Source organism: Halyomorpha halys, unplaced genomic scaffold (genome assembly GCF_000696795.3).
Source record: "Halyomorpha halys isolate HHAL.00 unplaced genomic scaffold, Hhal_1.1 Scaffold64.1, whole genome shotgun sequence".
NCBI classification, from domain to species: Eukaryota; Metazoa; Arthropoda; class Insecta; order Hemiptera; family Pentatomidae; genus Halyomorpha; species Halyomorpha halys.
Window position 1 is genome coordinate 294189 of NW_027116348.1, and position 21154 is coordinate 315342.

Consider the following 21154-nt stretch of genomic DNA (forward strand, 5'->3'; position numbering starts at 1 on the left):
GGAATCACCTCCCAAGATAGTTAAGTTCAATATAAAAGATTAAATAGGCACTTTGGCTGAGGTGGTACTTGAGAGCCAATTAATAAAAACTGAAAAACTCAACAATTTGTGCTTTTTTGATGATTTCAAAATAATGTGACTTCCTGGCGAGACAGGAAAATTGGTCTGAGGAATCTATCACATACTAAGTAGTAAAAAATCAGTACTACCTTATTTGATGCATTTTACCAGATTATTGAAAAAGAAATGGGAGATATTAGATCAATTCTTTTTGTTCTTATTTCTTTTTATAAAAAAAACTTTTTTTAAGCAACAAAAATTCCCTTGCCTGATTATTCAGGTTTTTTAATAAATCTAATCCAGTTAGTTTCTATTCACTAAAATATTCAAGATTTTAGTACATAGAAACTAAATAGAAAAGGATTTACAATATTTCATAACTAATTCCCTAATTCACGGTTTTTATCAGCTGTCCAAAAGTAAATCAAACTTCTAGCTTCTAAGTGATTTAATTTAACATTTATCTTCTTTGAATAAAAAAAGATTTCAGTTTTTATTAATTGGCTCTCAAGTACCACCTCAGCCAAAGTGCCTATTTAATCTTTTATATTGAACTTAACTATCTTGGGAGGTGATTCCCGTCTCAAGGTAATATGCAATATGCACCTGGGGATTCATCATCGGATTATTGTTGCCTATAGGTGCTATTATTGGCTTCAGAATCAACAATAACGCACGTTGTCAAGAAGAACCAAGGTAGAAATAGGTAAAACCATAGTCAGGAAAGTTTTCATTTGTTAGTTCGAGAGCTGAACGATATGATTGAATGATATGAAGCCTGTGAGTAAATTTATAAAGAATAATAAATTAAAAACCATTTAACAACACACAGTACTAGGCAATATGCAATACACTAGGCATAACATTTACATCTCTCATATTAAAAAACTGTGCTACATATTTAATATTTTCAAATAGATAAAAAATACACTAATTCAGTAAACAAGCATCCAGATTTAATTTTGAGACTTAAGGCCATATATACGAGTAACAATATAAGATCCAATTCTTGGGTTCTGACTGTATTTTATACAAATAATACAACAGATGACTTCACAAACCATTAAATTATATTACTTAGTAATATAAATTATATATTAACAAAGTTCTTCTCACGATATGTTTTATGTAAAAAATAAGACCTATATGTTACTAAGATGTTACTCGTTTTATTGAACTTTTATGATTTAATGTATATACCTCACAGTCCAAGAGCACGGGGAAAAAATAAGTTATTTCACAATTATTTTGATAAAAACTATGTACAGTTTATATAGTACAATATTAATTATATAAGTTATAAAAAAATTATTTTTCATTCGGAGCTCCATATCTTTAAAACTATCAACATCGTTGAAAACTTAAGATAACATTATTTAAAGTAGAGTGAATTTGCTAAACTATAAGCTGTTTACATTTAATAGTTCCAGAGACACAGTTTTTCAAAAAAGAAACATTTTTTTCCAGTATTTTGTAAATTAATTTTGGTGAATATCATGGAAACTGATACTGAACGTAATTTATTTATATATTACGTTACATAAACGGAAGAGGAGACTTAAATAGCAACAAGTTAAATTAAGAATTATTTATTAAGTGCCTAAAATTGAAAAACGGCGTAAAACCCGCCACTCCTGCCCTCTGTCAGCCGTACTTATCTCACCTTTGAAACAGATACTTATAGCAAGTATGTTAAGCGATGTAAAACTTGTCACAATCTCATCATGATATGAAACTCCTAATGGAAAATGAGGGAAAATTTTAGGTTTTTCTCGAATAAAATAAATTTCAAATGGCCTGCCCCCTAAATACTTGAATGTTTATTTTTTTAATAAAATTTACTGTAACCCTTGTTAATATCGAACTATAGATTAGGTAAAAATTGGGTCTATTTTTTTTAAAATAAAAATTAACGCGAAATTTCATCTTTATTTAAACTCAGAAATGAATTTTCTTTTTCAAAACTTCTGAAACAGCCACCACTTTTTCTTCTCTCTTACCTTGATTGATCTTCATCAATTTTGACTGTTAACTATTTATATGGTACATGGGTCGAGGGTTTTCTCTTCTTTGGCTCTAGGACTATTAAAACTGTTAGACAAAGTTATTGATAAATTTTCTCTATATTATTTTTGTATCAAATTCTGTAAACATAACATATTTATGAAACCAGTGAATATGCCTACCAGATTATAAATAAAATAATTGCAAAATTTGAGATTCATTACACATGGCAACATGTTCAACAGATATAAGACAATATATCGTTCAGTTGCTGAACAATGGCCGCTGACTTGGTAAAGTTATTATGTGTTAATGAGATATAACTGTTCCGCCTACTGAGCATTGTTCCTTATGCAATGGAGTCAAGAAGGTAGCGCCATAAACCTTAACATCGATATTTTTTTCTTCTGGGTAATGGATGTAAATGTAAAGCATTGTGTGGTATATGATACAATGATAAATTAAAATTGGCAATATTATTTATATATATGTATAAATAATCCGAATTACACATTTACTGATATTACATGATAAAAAATTGGCATTTAATAATAAACTATTTATGGTTCTATGGCATTTACTTTCAACTTTTAACTTTTAGAACATTTGTAGTAGAAATGAGTAAGGTAATATATGTTTAAAAAATTAAAACAAGTACACTTAAAAGTGATAAACCTTAATAAAAATAATAATGAAATTGTTTAAACAAAATTTAAATCACTCATATATCTATTATATTATATATTAATATGAAATTGTAATATTCTTTTTCAGGATCTGCTCAAAGCTGTTTAACTACACACTTCATTCGTAAGTAGTTTACTAAATTGTTAAGTGAGACACCTATGTTGTTAGGTGAAAAATTGTTCATTTTTTTCAAGTATTTTAATTTCAACAGTGTTCTTTTATACAACCATTCGTAAAAAATTGGTTTTCTTTTTGTGAAATAAATAATAAAATCAAAACGGTTTATAAAACTCAAGAAAAAAAAAATTGGTTGGTTCCTTACTCTAATGTGGTAATTATTAATAATTGATCTCTGCTGAATTTTATAATTAAATCTTTTTTTTCTTTCATTAACACTGTCAGGCATCGAGTAGTCTCAGTCACTTTCTTATGTGTCTCTACATCCGGAGTCGTTCATAATGATTTAAATTGTAATGTTGACAATTTTCCTGATATGTTTTAAGTTTAACAAGTTTTAAAATATTCACAATTTTAAAATTATGTATATTTGAATAATGTAAATGCGAATTGTCTGTTAAACCTCATAGAAATGACTTAAAATACGTATAAGCTATAATTGTATCTTACAATTTTCTCACGGATAAAGGTAACGGTAAATGTTTTGCTGTAAGAGTTCATATATTCACTGATGGAAAGTATGTTTCGTTAACGAGCTTATGTTTTAAGCTCCCAAACGTATAAGTTTGAGTGCTTTTCCTTGAAAACTAAAATCTTTGTAATGTTTCCACACAGCAGTACCGATATTTTGAGATACATAAATCCGAACTGGTTTGAACAAATTTTAAGTAAGTTTTTGTATTACTTTAAACGGGTTTTGTATCTTAAAAATAATAATTATGTTGTTGTTTGTGTTTAAGTGCTTTCGTCATAAATTAAAGTCTAATAATTTCAAGTTTCAATCTGTAATAAATTATAGTATTTTATTTCCTGAAATAATATTGATATATATTTCATCAAAACTAAAATAAGAACAGTAGCTTCTACAGAATTATGTAGACAGTGTTTGGTTGTATCGGTATCGAACCTTCGAGTTTTCTAGGCCTTTATTGTTGCATTATTTTATGAAATAGTAATAAGAAGTATTATCGTTATTCTTGATGCACTCTTTTGCTGCGAAATAAATCGCATTAAAAATCTTATAAATGTGTAATACATAATATGTATTTTAGTAGTATATATGAAAAGGAGACATAAACATGTTTAAAAAAAATGTCCTCCGAAGATGATTCTAGAATTAACTCTAATCAATTATTAGGATTAACGTTTAAATAGAATTATGACCTCGAGGATGAATAATCTAAAATCAATAAATAAAGAAAGGAAAATTGAACTAAACATTTTTACACAATACTTAGTTGATAATCCAAATTAAAAGCTTAGGAACCTATTGCATTCCATTACTAAAACCCATTTCCACTTCTCCTTAATTGAAAAATATACTTCAGAAAAGTTAAGACTTAATTATCTAAAACTCTTAAACTTACTTAGTTTGGTCCCATGGTACACTATTAACATAACATCAAACCCATGAACCAAATAAGTCAACTGTAAGGACTCACTATTAATAATTTCATCAAATATTCAAGTTATTTATAATCGCCCTAAGAAAACATTTCGTACAAAATATTTACAATTCATTTGAAAACTATTAGAGAAAATTAAGTAAAGAAATTAATTAAGGAAAATACACATTTGTTCCCTAATGTTGAAAAAGCACAGCAACAAACGGAAAAACAATGAATATGTTTTCTACTTTTCTACAACTTCATGAACTACGATTTCATAAATTCTTAATTGTAACATATGATATACAACATAGATTTTAGGTTTTACCTAATAATCTGAAAGGTAGTACAGAACATTTTCTTGCTATTTTGAACTTGCTTAAACGCCTCTCCGTGCAAGAAAGCATTAAGTGTACAAAAAATAATAATAATATAAATTGTAGCTAATTTTCCCTTTATAAATCTTTATTTACATATTGAATTACCTTTTGTGTAAAAATGAATGTTAGATTTAGTAACCAAAAGTATTTCAAGTATTTTTTAATGATTGGCCAAGAGCAATTTTTTTAAACAACTGATTCTTGTTCAGCACTACAAGAAATCAAATAAAAGTTACTAAAAATATCTTTCCACTTCAAGACCTTTTGTTAAATATGTGAATGTTTGATAACATTAGGAGGAAATTGAAATATATATATATATCAGTGAAAGATTGCCTTCGAAAAAAGGAAAAACATTTTTAGTAATTTGATATTAGCCTGAATGTTTGTTTATATTTAGTGGAATTCTATCAAAATGTCGATGGCTTATTTCACAGCTGTGCTTTTCTACTAACATTAGATTAAAAAAAAACAGTTAGTACTTTCTACTAACTTTAGGCAAAATACAATTAAAGATTCCCACTTTTTGGAAAATTACAGTTTTCCAATTACTTTTTTGACTGAACAGAGTTAGCTAAAAAATCTAATTCTGTTCAATCAAAAAAAATTATTGAAAAGTTGTAATTTTCCTGAAAGGAGAACCTTTAATTGTATTTTTCCTAAAGTTAGTGGAAATGTACTGAGTACTATGGTGAAGTAAGCCATCGATGTACATAAATAAGGAAATATAATTATAAAATTCATAGTAAGACCACTTTTATTCGTTTTAAAAATAATTAATAATCTTACGTTATTTAATTTTAGCCAGAAGTGAAAGTCAAAAAATAAATGACACTTCATTAAAAATAAACCGGGGAATTTAAAAAAAACCTTCATTAAAAATTCAGGGAACTACATCCGGTAAATATAATTCAAGTGACAGCATTGCGGCGAATAAGATGGGAATAGTAACGGGTACCTATTGCAATCAATGGAATTGTGTCAAGATGGATTTAACAGAACAGGGTTTGGATGGTCTACTGGATGGATGTAGAGAGTAGGAATAGGAAGTATCCATAATGATGAAAAGATAGTTGACTGAGGATAATATATATGAAGAGAAGATGGTAGTTAGTATAAGGAAGGTAGTATCGGCATCGAATCTTCGGGTTTGCTAATCATTTATTATTATAGAAAGAAAAATAATAAGTAAATTCATCCAATATGTTTTTGTTTGTTTTGATCAGTTTGTCAAATAACCGATAATCTTCTGACCTTTTACTGATTCTCCCAAAGAGCAGATGTGTTTCCATAGTCCTTTTGTAAATTCCAAACTGCTAACTCACAAACAAGTCCAATTAACCTCCTCAGGTGGCTCCCATCCACCTACAACCTGTACTCCCTGGCAGCCTTTTATCTAGTTGTTATGTCCTCATCTGAGAAACTGTCAACTGTCGCTTCCCGCATAACATTTATATCAACCGTCCTTCGAATGGAGGGAGAACCTAGAAGGGCATTCAAGAGCGACAGAAAGGGAGAAAGAGACTTTAAAAAAAAGTAAATAAAAGAATATGTAAAAAGAAGACTCAGGTAGGAAGGTAACAAGAAGAGAAGCGGGACCCAAAAAAATACCCCGAGCCGGTGTGAGCGTACGTCAATCAGAATATGAGAGTGGAAAGTGCTACCGCGCCACCCGCTGTGGGCCTAGCCTATCAATGGTTCGCCGGGAGTTCGGTTGTCACTTCCCGGCTACGATTCCTATTTGGATCTCCGCCTATCTCTCATCTCGGGGGCCCCCCGTCAATTAAAATTGTATTAACTATTCCGAAGCCCTTTCCGCTCTTCTGCGGATCCTTCCACCTGGTTCACGATTCCAGGAGAGCATTAAACGTTCTTTGACTGGGCCCTAGATGATATTCGAACTAGTCAAGGATATCAATCAAATTTATATTATTATATTATTTAGTATGCCATTCAGAGCAAGAAGAAAATTATATAGAATGACTTATGAATAAATTAAAATATCTGAATTCAGATGGCATAGAGAAATATAATAATTTGATTTATAATTGCTACTCAAATACGTAGCTAAAATATAATTTGTTTTTTGAAAAGCTCATTTTCATATTTAAGTGTTAAATATTTCTTCTTAAGTTAAGGTGTAATTTTCACCCAAGACCTTAACTATTTCTTGAAAATTTTCTAAAATTAATCTTCATGGAAAATTTAAATCAATTTTACTAATAAGTCTATTCATTTGACCATAGCCGAGATAGAAATGCAAGAATTCGAAATTAAAACTTAAGTCATTTCACTGAATCATTCATTACAAGTTGGTTTTCGGTTTCCGAAATATTATTTAATTTTCCTGGAACCCTTCTTTATATTTCCCTTATGAATTTTTTGGACACCGATTAGAATAATTAAATTAATATATATTTTATGTCCTTTATGAATTTAAATTAACAAATGATGAGTATTCTAAAAACCGCTGCGAACTCTTGGCTAATTGAGTGATCTTTTCACCAATGAACCAATACTATAAAATACCACTCTTCAATATTAATAATTTATGTATAAATTTATGTATAAATAATATAAAAGACTTTGTGGCTTAATACTGACCGAAATTAGCGGAATTAACTTTAAATCACTTTGAATTTAATAATAAAAAAGTATAAATTATAATTCTCTAAAGGTCAAAAATTTAAATAAAAATACATGGTGTCAATAAACATATATTTTAAAAAATAATAACATATGTATGCATTACAAACATTGTATTTTATTCTAATTTTTTGACCTATAGGCAATATTATAATTTATTAAAGAGTATAGGTCATATAATGAAACAAATTTATAAAAAAAAAGTTATATGTTTCGAGTTGGCTTCACATCCAGAATTATTACGTTTATGTTTTCAGAACTGGACTTGGAAAATAAAATCGCACGGAATAAGACATATATATTATAAAACTAAATTGAGTTAATAAAATAACGTAAAGATGAAGAACTCAAGGAATAATATTCATTTTTAATCAGACAAAAATAACTTTACTTTTTTTATATTACTTTTTATTTTGGTTCGAAAAAGAAAAATTGTTCATTTATTACTACAGTCTGTATTTATTGTGTATTATTACTAAATATATTTTTATATATTTAAATATTAATTTAAGTAATAATGTAAACAATAACTTTTCTTAATGTTGTTTTAAAAGATAGGACGGTCTAAACTTCCAACTCATTACAAAAGTAATGACAATAATAAGGCCCATCTGGACATACGGAGTTGAGCTTTGGGGCTCCACTAAACCTTCGAATTCCTCTCGTATCCAATCTTTACAATCCAAAATCCTCAATACTCCTTATTTTGTTACTAATAAAACCATCCATAAAGACCTAAATGTTCCTTATGTAACCGATCTAGCCCGAACCCGATATTATTCCTTCCATAATAAACTCCCCAGTGTTATTTTAATTGATGAATAATTAATAAACAATTATTACAAATATTAAAGCTTTAAGATGATATAATTGCCAAATGGAGTACATAAAGAAATAAATCTATCTAACACTTTATCGACCCATCGATTTTAATATTGTACGATTCAGGAACATAAAATATAACCTAATATTATTGAAAACTTATTTTCAACTTTATGCCCAATATTATACAATTTAAGCATAGTATTTGTGATATTGTAGTTTTCCTCTTCAAACCGTTAGGGCGTAGGCGGAGATGGGCAGTTATAAATTTATATTCTCTTCCTCTCGAATTCCTTCAGAAATTCGATGTATCTTCTGAATAATTCAAAACTTACTGAAATTTTCAAATTCTACCTTGCAAAATATCTAATTTGATAATAGAATGGAATCAGATTTGCTTCTAGAAAATCTACAAAAATGGAGAGGATAGATTTTATGTTTTTATTAGAATTACATATTACATATTACTGAATAAAATATGTAATTAAATTCATTTACATTTATAAACTAAACACTTACCTAAGAATATACCATATATATAAGAATATACTTTTAATATACAAAATCATTACTACCGTAAGAAATAATAGAAAAAGAATAACCTATCTAAGACTATGAAATGTGTTTAGATTAAAATTTTCTGTTTTATTTGTATATTCTCAATTGTGCGATTATATTATTTATTTTATTTTTTCTAATTTATCGAATTTTATCTTTTCATTAAAAAAAATATCTGTAAATGCACTTTAAAATAAAATAAATACACCATATCGCTGCTTTGCTTGAATAATGGCCCATCTAACAAAAAAAAGTTGTTTTTTATTTTGTTCATCGTAATCTGGTGTTAATTTTTAGCAACCCTAATAGCTTTAGGTCTGTAGAACGAACTCAGTAACGTACGCAGTCTACGGAACTATCTTTGGAAACATCCAATTGTGAATAAAACCTTTTTTTTTTCTATTTGCTATTCAAACAAAGTAGCGATATATCCTAAACATAATAATTAAATAAAAAAAGGTTCGCTGGTGTTCCTCAAGGTAGTATCCTCACAACGTATGCCACACATATGTGCTCGCAGTTAATAATAACACTTTAATCGTTTCCCTCCAATCCCATAATAAGGATGATAATAAATATGATTAATATGATAAATATAATTAAGGATGATAATAATAAATCCCAACATACCCAATCAAATCACCTTTACTCTTCGTCCAAAACCTACCGACTGTCCTACAATATTCTTTAATAATGTTGTTCTTACCTCAACAGGGGTAAGAACAACATTATTAGATCCGGTACCTTGCAATACATCTGCACATCGATTTCGACTATTACACAACTTACTAGACAAATGGTCTAAACTTCCAATCCATTACAAAAGACTGATTGGTCTACATCACTATAATAAAGCCTATGTGAATATACGGAGTTGGGACTCCACTAAACCTTCGAATTCCTCTCGTATCCAATCCTTACAATCCAAAATCCTTCGTAAAATCCTCAATGCTCCTTACTTTGTTACAAATAAAATCATCCAAAGACCTACCTTATGTAACCGATCTAGCCCGAATCAGATATCAATCCTTCCATTATAAACTCACTGGCTAACCAAACCTACTAATTTCTAACCTGGTTTATTTTATCCTCCGAGACGTTTGAAAAGGAGATGGCCACGAGACCTTCTTATGCAAAGACATTATTAGAGTGCTACCATGTAGGTAGTTTCTGTACATGCCGGTATCATACCATTATGAACTAACATCACTTTAACAGGATTTATTATGTACAGTCGTAAATGTCAATAAAGATACAATAAAAAAAAAAAAGAATGGAGAAGGGTAAAAAGTCTCATCTTTACCAATCAAAACGTTATAATTCATTACTCAGTATATCATCATCAGGAAATTATGAGGCTTAAGAGTTTGAAGTTATTTTTCAATGGATGTTGGAAGAGAACTGCTGATTTTAAAAGTACGTATTCGTTTTTTCCTAACTAGTTATCACACATTTGTACTCATTAATAGTAAATTAATTATACAGCCCGTGATAATTTGCGTGAGTAATTGGGCAAGACATGTTACATGTTAATGAGAGTCATGCGAGACAGCAGCATCTTCAAACTGCCATTATCTACTATATTTTGTTCATGAGATCGTTTCTGTGCTTTGAAAAGTAACTGAACATTTAAGACTTTTTTTATGTATCATAGTCCTGATATTTTTGTCTTATAAATTAGGTATAATACCGTAGTTTTATAGTACTTATTGTTATTATACCCATGGGTAGAAGAAGGCAGCATACTTCAACTGACATCAATGTACCACATCATCTAATTTTAAATGGTGGGTACGAAAAAAAACAAAAAAAACTTATTTTTATAATATTCATGTAATGTAAGTTATTAGATTAGAAATCATTGTTCTAATTCTTATTGTCGATTATAATCCAACAGACAAAATGTTTACATCCATGCTAAAACAAAGTTTATTAATTTACATGATTATTAATTAACATAATTTAGATATTTATCAATTAATTAATTATATATCCAAAATAGTCTCAACACTATATATTTATTTATTTGTACTACGTTTCGGCCCTTCCAGCCATCCTCAGGGACATCTAAACATTTAACCTGGTCTCGAAAAATTTTGAAATAATATAATTATAATAATTTAGATATTTTAAGTAAACATTATAAATGTAAATCCCACCTAAAACACTAAATTTATGTAAAAGCTCCGTTATTACCCTATAGAACAGAAAATCAAAATAATAAAAAGATCACTGTATGATACTAAAATTTTCAAATTTTGCACATTTATTTTATTTTATTCTAAAAAATACATAAAATTTAACTTAATTTTTAATTCAACACTCAATATCCATTTAATTGTAGATGAGACATTGTTTCTTAAAATTGTATAACAACAATTTTAATTCGAAGATTAAATTAGATTGAGAAATCAACATTTTGTGCCTTTATTTTGACAAATATTATATAAAATGCTATTCCTACAAAGATCATATAAACTAGTTAGAAGTGAATTTAGTAAGCTTTAATTCGAGCACTGACAGATAATTTAAAAAAAAAAATTAATATAATACAACCCAATTCACTCATTTGTTTTTAATTTTAATTGATTTTAAGTCATAATAATAGAGGAATTTAACTTTTGATTTGTTCCAGTGTTTTATAAGAAGAACAATATCCATTAAATAATTTATGAAGTTTCATTTTTTACTGGTGACGTTGTTTTTTGTTTTGTTTTTTAAAGAAAATTTTAAGTGTGTGAATGATATATTATTATATACTGGATATCGGAAAAATTTTGTTTTCGTTTTGAATGTAAAGAAGAAATAGCTGAAAGGATAACATATTATCCACAACTTGTAAATGAAAATAAAATTATGGACATTTAATTCGTAAGCAGCACTATTTTTCATGGCATTCTCTTTTTTACTTTTATTTTCATAATTGTTTTAAATGAAAATTCAGCTCATCGAGGGAAAATGAACTGCTACTTCTTCTCTTTTTGGCATTTTTATTCTAGTCTCCTTTTTAATTTTACCGGGAAAAGGCTGTTCCCGAGCTAAGTATTCAACTCCCTGTATTTAACAGCACTGTCAAGCTACTAGGATACGCTGACGATTTCGACATTATTGCCTGATCGGAACAAAGCCTGAGAGAGTCATCCCTTGCACTGGAGGGTACTGCAAGAAAACTGGGTCTTGTAGCTAATGAGAATAAGACGAAGTACTCGAGAGCTGGAGGATGTGGACCAGGTGAGTTGTTTCGTATACCTGGGAACTGAAGTGAACAGCCAAAACAATATCTTCCAGGAGATTAGCAGAAGGATCCCTGCTGCCAGCCGATGCTGCTTTGGCCTGGCAAGATATTTCAGAAGTGGGGTGGCTCCTAACGGGCCAAGGTAAATCTCTGTGAATCACTTGTACGTCTCGTTGTCACATACGGATCCGAAGCTTGGGCATTCACTAAAGCTTATGAAGCAAGACTCTTGATCTTCGAGAGGATTTGGAGAATAATATTTGGACCTATAAGAGAGGGCCATGTATGGAGAAGAAGGAAGAACGCGGAGCTATCGGCTTTGTACGGAGACAATGGTGTCAATTTTATAATGTTGGGTAGACTACGATGGGCGGGTCATGTGGCGAGGATTCCCGGCGATGAAATCCCAAATAAGGTCTTATTCGAGTAACTACATGGAAAGAGAAGAATATAGAGGCCGAACATGAGATGATCGGACACTGTATCAACGGATGCCCGGGTCCTTCTGGGAACCCAAAACTGGAGAGTTGTAGCAGAAGACAGGATGACCTGGTGGAAGCAAGTAGAGGAGGCCCAGGCGCTCTGTAACATGCTGTCTCGCCAATTATGATGATTTATTATGTATAATTTGTTCTTATATCCAATACTCACATAGTTCAGAATCAAAATTCTATGTGCCCCTAGTGGCTAGCAGTAAAATCTAGCATCACCTTTAGCGCCCTCGTCAAGAAAAAGACTCTAGAGGCAAGAGGGAACAATTTTCTCTGGGCAAGCAGTAGTATTTTTTTTTCCTGTCCATCACTGAAATAATGAGTGCATAGACATATCTGAAGTGTCTCCCGGGATTCGAGGAGAGGGGTAATAGAGGGATTCTGAGAAGAAAAAGGAAGCATGAAGTAAGTCGACTTCTTTCTATAAAATTCACACCATCATCATCAGTACGTATAGCTACAGTTTTCATAGAACCACAACCATAGTTCACTAACTCAGTTAACCATAAATGTGCTCTTTCGGCCACCCATACACCATCTGTAAATTATTTAATAGACTTTATTTCTATCAGTTATGCATTATTTTTCATATAATTTTCATATATAGTAACTAACAATACCCAACCAGCCAGTCAGAAGTGAAGTAACGCCTGGCCTTAAGATGAAGGCGCACTTCATACACAATCTATGATTGAATTTCTTCATTCTTCACTGTATTGAAGCGGACCACTAGTACCGGGATCTCCGGAGTCCTGTACTTTCCTCTGTTGTAGGGGAAAGAGCATGGTTTGGAGTGCCCCAGATTGAATGTATGTATTTTAAATAGAAATTATTGTATTATTTATTTTATTTTACTTTAAATTAAATTTTTTTTGTCTTTTTTATTATTATTATTTTCTTTGAGATTATATTTTATATGATGTATCAATTAATATTTTATATGATATATCAATTAATATTTGATATGATATATCAATTAATATTTGATATGATATATCAATTAATATTTGATATGATATATCAATTAATATTTGATATGATATATCAATTAGTATTTGATATGATATATCAATTAATATTTGATATGATATATCAATTAGTATTTGATATGATATATCAATTAATATTGATATGATAAATCAATTAATATTTGATATGATTTATCAATTAATATTTGATATGATCTATCAATTAATATTTGATATGAACCATATGTAAATATGTTTTGAATGGTCTCTATGGTCCCTGTTACTATTGTATATAAATATAAGACAGAATTTAATACCACACAACAAAAATAAAATAAAATAAAAACAATATATATGGTATAAACAAATAGAAAATAAAATAGTTAATTATGGCTAGTTTTGTGAAATAATTTCTTCTAATATCCTAATTCTTACATTAGAGTTTTCTATACATTATTTTATTCAATGTTTCGGTAATTTCTTCAATTTTAGGACAATTTCCTATATATAATTCATATCTTCATGACTAAGCTTACAAAAAGAAACAACTTCATCAAATTACACAAACTTAATTTAATAAACCTAGTTGTTCCAGATGAAATAATGTAGAAATGAAATTACAAAACTAAGAAACTAAAAAATATGACGGAATAAACAAAGAGGTTATGTGATAAAAATATTAAAATAAATAATTTTTATGTGATAAAAACATTTAATATGTAAATAACTGACAAATATATGAGTGGACTACAAGAAAATATTACTAATGATATATAATATTTTATAACAGGAAAAATTCCTTAAGACATGAGAAGGATATAAGACATCAAATTATTAAGATGACTGATAATGAGCAGTCGTCCGACAATAACAGTAAGTTCAATAAGAAATATATTTTTATTTGAAACTGAAAACAATAACACTTAATTTAAGATCCTGACAACATTTCTTCTTTACTGACATTCTTTGTAATTATATTTGCAAATCATTGAATGTATTAAGTATTCAAACCTTAATAAATAAGTTCATTAATAAGATTATAGCTGGGACGGTCATAATCATTATAAAAATTAATTATCTCTGACAGAACATGATATTTTATTACTTATGTCACTTTTATGGATCAATTATCTGATGTAGCTAATGAGTGGAAAAAAAAAATTTAATAATTTATATTTTCATAAATCTTCAACATCCTATTCATTTGGTTCAAATTGTTTTGAAAATATTTCTCAGTTTTCAACTGTAATTACCCATGATAAATCAACGAGGTTTTTTTAATCTTCATTCCTGAAAACATAAAATTAATATTTAATTATCATAAACACTTACTATCACTACGGTATTTCATTAAAAATAACATTTGATTATCTAGTTCAATTTTAGGTTAACCTTCTGTCATAAACAGTGTTTCTTTTTTTTTCATATCTGCCTAAATAGAAAGAACAGAAAAATATTAATAGCTAATGAGAAATTCGAATGTATGTAACTATCCAAGTATTAATACAAATATGTACATTTAGATGGAATTAAACACATTTTTAGATATTTAGAAGAAAAAAAAAATTATATTTATATTTTATATAATATTTCATACTAACATCTTTATAAAGCATCTCATCTCAACCATCCATTACTTATGACCGTTTGAAATCTGTAAAAAAAAAATTAAATTTTATTTTACTTAATGTTACTCTTTGAGATTTAGACTTTTAGCTAATATGAGTGGAAAAAAATTTTTAATAATTTATATTTTCATAAATCTTCAACATCCTATTCATTTGGATCAAATTGTTTTGAAAATATTTCTCAGTTTTCAACTGTAATTACCTATGATAAATCAACGAGGTTTTTTTAATCCTCATTCCTGAAAACATAAAATTAATATTTAATTATCATAAACACTTACTATCACTACGTTATTTCATTAAAAATAACATTTGATTATCTAGTTCAATTTTAGGTTTACCTTTTGTCATAAACAGTGTTTATTTTTTTTTTTTTTCATATCTGATTGATTTTTTTTTTAAGGCCTAAACAGAAAGAAAAGAAAAATAGTAATAACTAATGAGAAATTCGAATGTATGTAACTATCCAAGTATTAATACAAATATGTACATTGATGGAATTAAACACATGTTTATTTGACACATTTTTAGATATTTAGACAAAAAAAAATTATATTTATATTTTATATAATATTTTATACTAACATCTTTATAAAGAATACAATTCTTTTCCTCATCTCAACCATTCATTATTTGTGACCGTTTGAAATCAGAGAAAAAAAAATTAAATTTTATTTTACTTAATGTTACTCTTTGAGATTTAGACTTTTAGACTATAACATTACATTGAAAATAAATTCATTTACTGCATATTTTAAGGATTCATACTTCATAAAAATCAGGTCTCTGATAAGATTTTATAATATTTTACAATTATAGACATTCAACGTTCAGATTTTTCTTCTATCCCTCTAAAACAGTATTACAATGGATTCGGAATTAAATGAAATAGTATAATGTGTGAAACCATTATTCAATATAATTTACTGACTGTTTTCTACCATGGGTATTAGAAATTGTAGTGAATACTTGTTTGTGGATTGAGCTGGTTGTTCTGTTAGAGCTCTATATCAGATTTAATATCTGAAGGTTAGGTGTCTCCTTGATAATTCGCACACACACACGAAATAAAAAAAATTAAGATCAACAAATGATAATAATGAGAAAATAATGATTTTAATAGTGATAAATAATAATACTAATAATAAATAATATGATGTGAGGAATGACATTAATCAAATAAGTGCTACTTCAAACAGTTCTGGCATTGTTTGCACCTTGGATTAGTGCTTTGTCAATCGAAACCTACCTCTTTCAACCTACCATTATCCACTCCATGGTCATTTCCACTTTTTGCTAGTTCCCGGCCATGGTTTATATATGCCGGTGTAAAACCAGTAGATTGGTGTACTGCCGTCTACAGAGCAAAAGTTACTTTTTGTAACTCTTTATCCCAGGTTCTATGGTTATTCTTGATATATGAGGTCAGCATACTTTTTATAACTCTCTTAGTTTGCGGGTGGTAGTAAGCCGTGAACCATATGTTACTCTATTAAGGTTTTAAATTCTCTGCTTTTAAATTGGACCCCGTCATCACAGATCATTATTTGAGGAACATGAGTACTCGTTCTTCTTTGTGCTTCACACCATGAGTCTGCAGATATCGCCAGTGTTTTTATTTCACCATTACAACCGAAACAATATGTTTTAATAAAGAAATTTAAGACTAATTTGGATAATTATTTTTTATTATTTATAAATAAATGTATTTTATCATTTTATCCCTTGGTCATTTGGAAAAAAACTTATAGAATATAATAAGGTGTTGATAGTTGATCGTAGATTAATAAGATGGTCGGGGGGGGGGGAGGATGGGGATGCGGTCTGCAAAAAAAAAACACAAATAAACAAAATATTATTTATTCATGCCTTTGTTTATTGGTTGACCGCACCCCCCCCCCCAACCATCTCCACTTATAGAATATAATATCATACTATACATTAAGATTCTAATCGATTGCAGAAAATTAAAACCTCTCTACTCCATCTACCAGTCTATGAAATCACTTTTACTTCATATGCCCTATTCAATGTTTCCTTTTTCTTAGAGAAATTTAGTGATTGATTTATATAACATACCTGCATGTCAAAAGGGTGGAGGGGGGGGGGCAAGTTATTGGTGCAGTAAGTCTTAAAAGTGTCGTAAAAGTCAGAAGGGTTTAACAAACGTCAAAATGCCAATATGCGAATGAAACAGGGTACCGTTAGTTCAGAAAGAAATAAAATTTACCATTCGGCATTCCCTGCTATTGAGAAACAAAACTTTTGGAAGGGCGTGCCGACTGCTACAATAAACTAAACTACTACGAGAACCTGAGAAACTCAAGAAATCTGACTGCGAGCATAAGTGTTAAAGAAAACAATTCAAGTTATTTTACTCCAATTTTTAGTCACTTTAATAAAAACTACAAAATCGGTGATTCTAAAAATCATGTTACCGTAGAATAACAAAGTAAGCAATAATTTTCAGAATTTATAAAAAAAAAATCATTTCTTATATTAAAAAAATTCTTTTTATAATTTTTAATAAGACTGAACAATATATACAAAAAATGTAATAAAAATAGATAAATATGAAGTATTGTGGATATAAGAGTTTTCAAAAAAAGTTTTTCAAAGAGCAAAATTTTTTGTTCCCAAAATATGAAATCTATATTTTGGCAAATAGCAAATAATTGATTAAATTGAGATAATAATTAATATTTCGCAAGGTATTAGTCACCATGTGATTTGCCATAACAGATTCACAAAACTTTGATTTCTCGCTGATGGGCGAAACACTTTTATTGTATAAAGAACTATATCTCAAGAACTATTGCACTTTCAAATGTCTGATGGCATTCAAACAAAAGTCAAGAGTAAGTAACATACAGCAGTTAGTAATTAAGAATTGCTTATGTGTTTTGTTGACCGCACTCTCCGACCATCTTCTCCACTTATAGAATATAATATCATACTATACATTAAGATTCTAATGGATTACAGAAAATTAAAACCTCCCTCCTCCATCTAACAGTCTATGAGATGAAAATCACTTTTACTTCATGTGTACCACATAAAAGTACTTAGAGATCTTTAATATATATTAATTTCTAAGGTTCTACTATGTTGCGAAACTATATCAATTGAATCTGTACCACGTTATTTATATTTTTTTGAACATTTGTTTCTCTTGTAAACTTTATCAAAATAGAGTAATGGGGTTACTATCATATGCTTCTATAGATTTTATTTAATCATTACTTAAACCTATAATCCTTTAAAAACTTCCGAATTACGAGTAACTTTCTGAAAATTTAATTGAGATTTAAATAACATAGGAAAACATAAATTAGATTCATTAATCATGAGAATCCAAGCGGTTTCATCAATTATATAATAAAGCGAAGGGAGAAGTAAGAACTTTAAACAAGTAATTTAAAATCAATTAATTGATTTCATAAAAATTAAAAAAACAATTAATCGATTTCATAATTAACTAAGTCAAATTCCTTCTAAGAATAACATTTAATTTTAAAAATCCTTTAAGTTTTCAATGTTGTGCTTCTTCATTGATAAAAGATTATTTCTTCTTTTTATTTTTAAATTATAATCAATACTTAATTTTCTGAAGATGTAAATGTTTTATCACTCCATGTTTTTTATGTTAATTAAATGATAGAATTGGAAATTTTATATTATTTTGATTATTCACTTGAAGCAAGTCATTAGTCCGACCAGAAGGAGGGGGGGAGTATAGAATCACTTATTCTATACGTCAATAATAAGACTTATGAACGATTTATATTTAATTTTTAATTTGTACTTTGATATGTTAAAATTATGCTAAAGTAAAGATTATTGAATAATGTTAGTGAGATATGGCACCAATATTATACTAATATTATAAAACGAAATATAGCTAAAAATTTGTACATATCAAGGTCATTTATTTATAGAACTATGTATCTCATAACTAATAGAAGATAAATAATCAAACTTATATAACATTATATTATGTTAATCAAATATCCAAGTTTATATTTATATTTTCAACTACGTGCTTTTATTATTGATAAACAATATTTTTTTATTTATTTTACTATCTTGAATTTTTAAAAAATACTACTATTTATGATAATTTAAATCTCGTTTTGGAAATTTTGACATAATATCACAGTTATTATTTTATTTCATATACTAGGCTAACTTCACGTATAGAAAAATAATAATAAAATATAAGAGAAAAACAATACAAAATATATATTTGATAAATATAATCGTCAGCAGCTTATGTTAGGAATGAAAAATTTCAGTCATATTCTTTTTTGAATTAGAGGTCCTATCATTCAGTCAAATCATTTGTTTTCTAAATATTAAAAATATTGTCAAAATTAAAAATAAAGTAAGCATTACTGATAAAATAAATAATGAAGATTAAAGCATAAGTGATAAAAGTATATGTAATAATCGATGGTGAATAAAAGCCTGCCGCTACACGCTGCAACGAATCATAAATCATTCTCAATATTCATTCAACATTTTTGTTCCCTCTAGTCCTTAAACAATGATTATATCATTCTTCGATTGGAACAATCAAACGTATTTTGAAATAGAATTAAAAGTTTTCAAAATTAATGATAGAAAATTTGTCATAAATTAAGTTTCTCCGTGTCTAGCTGTCACTAATTGGGCATTTTTTTTTTTTTTAATACCTCCTAAACACTCATATTAAGCGATGCGATTCCTGTAACATTTGAGATGAGAATAGCTACTAATAGAATTTATTCATCAAAACGATTAAAAAAATTCATACAAATTAGTACACCTCAATAGTCCGAAATTTGTGACATTGAGGATGATACTTAAAACTGTCTTCAGCCCTTTAAAAAATATATACTCAAATGGATATTTGAATATTCGATTAACTAGACCTCTTTTCCTGATCCAGCCATTGTTCAGGAAGTCATAAAGATAAACCTAAATACCCTACATGATCATATTCCGTAATTATAGTATGTTTCCAAGGGCAGTATAGAAAGCTTAATATTAGAATTTATAATCAAATTACTTGCCCGTCAATAGAAGAAACCTGTTTAATTGAAAGTAGCACAGCGACTCAAAAACCTATTAATCTTTAGGTAATTATTGACCTAGACGTCATGCTAGATAACAGTACACCACTATCATTAAGATGATAAGGAAGAATAAATGACCCAGTGTACACCCCCCTCTATGTATAAAGTGTATGGATGAATGTATGTATGTTCGGTGTTTGATAGAATAGGGCTGTAACTAAATAATTAAAGGTAATTAAATAATCATTTCAAGGATTAAATATGGTTATTGATGATTTTTCATTTATCATATAAATTTAATAAAGAGATTTCAATTTATTGAGAATTGAGGTTTCGAAGTTGGTACTCCTTATTTATTTTTTCCCCTTCTTCAACCAGCCAATTTACTAGAAGCCACATATATATCCAGATTGCTGAAGGAGTTTTATAAAATCCTGAAGGATATTTTATGATATTATGAGGTTTTGAACTTGATACTTCATATTACTTTTTTCAACTAGGCATTTCTTCACCAAGCCACAGATATATCCAGATTGCTTTATAGCGATTTTTGAAAAAAAAAAATTTAGATTTGTTTGGGACCACACTTTGAATTAGAAAATATATATAGCTAGATCCTGTCGTTACACATCTTACAATCAAAACTATAGAGGGGATCAGATTTTTATTGAGCAAAAATAGACGTTTATGGATGAATGTGTACAATGAAAAATATTTCGAGAGCATTAGCAAATGTTATTAAATAAATGTTTTTATTTTGAAAATGTTAGTAAATAAATAATTCAATTCAATTTTAAAAACTTTGTTTATTTTCTTAATATGAATTTAAAAAAAAAAAAAGAAGGTAGAAATCGATTTTGAAAGCTTAAGTCGTGGAAATCGATATAGTTCATACCTCTATTGGTTGGAGTCTATGACACAACTTTGGTGACTGAGACTCCCTTTTTTCGGGCATATTTTATCAAATACTGCAGAAAATTAGGTAACAACTACACAAAACTTAGTAACAAATGGCGTTGAGAGCCCACTAGTCTAGTGTTTTATATCGGAACG

General features: G+C 28.5%; 1 protein-coding gene across 2 annotated transcripts in view; it reads left to right on the forward strand.

Moving 5' to 3' along the window:
* LOC106692608 (homeobox protein OTX2-A) overlaps positions 1-21154 on the forward strand; it is a 269018-nt gene that overhangs the window by 156887 nt on the left and 90977 nt on the right. For both annotated transcript variants that reach the window (XM_067053160.1, XM_014438657.2), the window contains exon 4: positions 2839-2874. The gene's annotated coding sequence lies outside the window, so the exon portion shown is untranslated. The remainder of the gene's footprint in view (positions 1-2838; positions 2875-21154) is intronic.